The sequence below is a fragment of the Apodemus sylvaticus genome, chromosome 22 (assembly GCF_947179515.1).
Source record: "Apodemus sylvaticus chromosome 22, mApoSyl1.1, whole genome shotgun sequence".
Lineage (NCBI taxonomy): Eukaryota > Metazoa > Chordata > Mammalia > Rodentia > Muridae > Apodemus > Apodemus sylvaticus.
The window spans coordinates 44,344,502-44,347,978 of NC_067493.1; positions in this window are offsets into that span (position 1 = coordinate 44,344,502).

Here is a 3,477-nt window from a genome sequence, read left to right on the forward strand (position 1 = left end):
GTGTGTATGTGTGTGTGTCTCTGTGTGTGTCTGTGTGTGTGTATGTGTGTTCCAGTGTATTGAGGTGTGTGTGCATGCCTGTGGGTGTTTGTGTGTGCATGTCTGTGTGTGTGAGCATCAGTGTGTGTGAGTATGTGTGTGTGTCTGTGTGTGTGAGTGTCTGTGTGTGAGTGTCTGTGTTTATGTGTGTGTGTGTGTTCCAGTGTACTGAGGTGTGTGTGAATGTCTGTGGTTGACTCTTCCCCTTAGTTTCTGGAACAGGGTTCCTTGTTGAACCCAGACCTCACTGATCCAGCCCTAGGTGGCAAGCAGTACACCAGCCTAGAACCGTCTCCTGGATCCTGGACTCAGTTTTCTTAGGATTTAACTGCAGGGGAAAACCCAAGCAAAAGGGTGAGACTCCATACATTTTTTTTTGAGAGTTTCCTGTAGCGTCTATAATTACTGTAAGATCTTAAAGAAGTGTTTCCTGGGTCAGAAGAGAAGGCTTAGTGGTTAAGAGCACTTACTGCTTTTGTAGAGGACAGAGTTTCGCTCCCAGCATCCACAGGGCAGCTCACAATCTCCATTTCCAGGGAATCTGGCTCCCTCTTCTGGCCTCTGCAGTCACTGCATGCACATCGTGCACTTAGACACAAAGGTACACACAAAAATAAAGATCGATAAAAATCCTTGAGGAGAAAGAATGTTAGCTGAGAGGGAGAGGGAGGGGAAGAGAGGCTGGAGGATTGAAGACACTGGGGAGAGCCACTCCAGGGCAGCGCTGGGGCCCAGGTGTTTGGTCCAGAGTCATGCTCATTCCTTGACCTTTATCTTTAATCCTGGCTCCATGACACTCCCAGCAGGGCTGAAGTCAAAGCTATGCCTAGTAAATCTTTTTCTTATTCAATCTAGACCCACACCACTGGAAAAGATGCCCCTGAAGACATCCACCCAATTCAGGAACCTGCTGTATATGCAGGATGATTGAAAATAGCAAGAAGGGGGATGAGGGGATAGGGGGGTGGGGAAGGGGGTGGGGTGGGGGTGGGGCCAGGAGAGAGATGGTTCACTCCAGAACCAGAGCATGCTTGCCACTGTGGAGTTCAGATTCCCAGAGCCCATACAGAAAACCACCACCACCAACAACAACAAAGAAAACAAAACAGAAAACAAAATAAGGCAGCCGGGTGGTGGTGGCACAGACCTTTGATCCCAGCACTTGGGAGGGGGAGGCAGGAGGATCTCTGTGAGTTCGAGGCCAGCGTGGTCTACAGAGTGAGTTCCTGCAGGGCAGGGGTGGTGTACACCTTTAATCCCAGCACTTGGGAGACAGAGGCAGGCGGATTTCTTTGTTCGAGGCCAGCCTGGTCTACAGAGTGAATTCCAGGACAACTAGAGCTACACAGAGAAATCCTATCTTGAAAAACCAAAACCAAAACCAAACAAACAGAAAAACAAACACAAAACAGAGTGAGTTCCAGGACAGCCAAGGCTACAAAGTGAAACCTTGTCTCTGAAAAACAAAACAAAAGTTGTTTGCCTGTTAGAGCACTGACTGCTCATCCAGAGGTCCTGAGTTCAATTCCCAGCAACCACATGGTGGCTCACACCCATCTGTAATGGGATCTGATGCCATCAGCTGGTGTGTCTGAAGACAGCTACAGTGTACTCATATAAATAAAGTAAATCTTTAAAAAGAAACAAAACAAAAAGTACCCAGAAACCTGGAGAGGTAGAGACATGAGACTCCTGGGGCCTGCTGGTCAGCCAGCATAGCCTACTTGGTGAGTTTCAGATCCATGAGAGATTCTGCCTCTAAAAAACAGAGTGGACGGCACCTGCGGAACGCCGCTCAAAGTTGGCCTTTGTCGTCCACGTGTGTACACAGAGAGGGGGGTGTAGTGGCAGAGGATAAGCACTGGTTTAAAATCACACTTAATTATTTTGTGCGAGGGCTGTGTGTAAGCCATGGCTCACGTGTGGAGGTTGGGCCTTTCCTTCTCCCATGCCGGTGCCGGCATTTGAACTCATGTCCTCGGGCTTGGCAGCAAGCGCCTTTCTCCACTGAGCCATCTTGCCGGTCTCATTACATGTAAATTCTTCCTGGCAACTCTGGGAGTGGGGCACAGCTCAGGGTGCCTATGTGGGGTCACGTGCTTGGAGAGGATGTCCCTGCTCAGGCTGGGGTCCCCAGGTTCCCACCCACCAGTGCCACCAGCTGCCCTGTCCCAAATGAGCCTCACATTTTGTCACCTGAACTTTCTCCATAGAAACTAGTTTCATTGAACTTAAAAGAACCGAAGCTTTGGAACTGTGGGAACCCACTCTGAAAGCTCCAGTTCTCATTCAAACAAACCAAACAAGGAAGAGATTTAAACTCAAGGAGCCGCATCTTTCCCTGACAATGTGGAGCCAAAGAAGGCAGCAGGAGCCAGCCTGAAGCTCAGACCATACCCACATGGCAAAGCGGGAATTAACCAATTAAAAAACAGAAGAAGAAGAAAGAAGTGCCCTTGACAGCTCTGAATTTCTCAGGAAGATGCTTCCAGCTGTGACCCTGGCTTGAGATGCAGGGCTGAACCCTGCAGGCCTGTTTATAAAGGCGTTGACCATCCTGATGGCCAGGGAGCCTGCACAGTGGTACCCTGAGCAGGCAGGGAGGGGCTGTGAGTCATATCTTGAGGTCAAAGGCCAAAAGGGACCTGTAGAGTGTAGAGTTCTTATTCCAAGAGACCATGCGGCCACAGGATAGCTGTGGGGCGGGGGCACTAGATGATCAGCTTCCGGAAGTCCCAGAAGCAGAGAAACTGAATCTTAGACTCCGCCCCGGGTGAAGCTAAGCAGCGGAACCACACCACGGGTGTACATGCCATGGGTGTAGATATAGTTAGGCCCGGATGGAAAGATGCCTGCGGGGCCTGAGGCATCAGGATGCCCTCCTCCTCCCGCCCATCCCCTCAGCTTCTCAAATCCAACAAGGATTTGAGACAAAGATTAGGAAAAGAAGAGAACTAAAAGCAGCAGAGATTCAAGCAGGGTGCAGGAGGGACTGCCCAGACCACGATCCCCACACAGTGGAGACAGAGGGTGTTCCGGGAGTTCAGGTTTGTCTCAATGATCTCTAGGAGCCAGAGCAAGCAGGGGAGGGGAGGGGGGAGGGGAGGGAGCAGGGGCAGGGGGAGGGAGGGGGAGGGCAGGGAGAAGATGGGGAGGGAGGGGGAGGGAAGGGGAGGGAAGGGAAGGGAGGGAGAAGAGGGAGAGGAGGGGGAGGGGGAGGGGGGGGAAGGGAGGGTGGGGGAGGAGTCTGCTCAGAGCCAGCCGCTGAGGAAGTGCACCCCCAACAAGACGAGTTGATGAAGGCTTAGGGTGAGCAGAGTTCCTGCAGCGATGACACTAGTCAAGGCTGATGTCCCCCAAGTGCGGGGAAGGCCACACAAGAGTGTGAGGGGACACAGTGCGGCTGTGCCCGGTTCTTGTCCTTTCAATACAACAAAG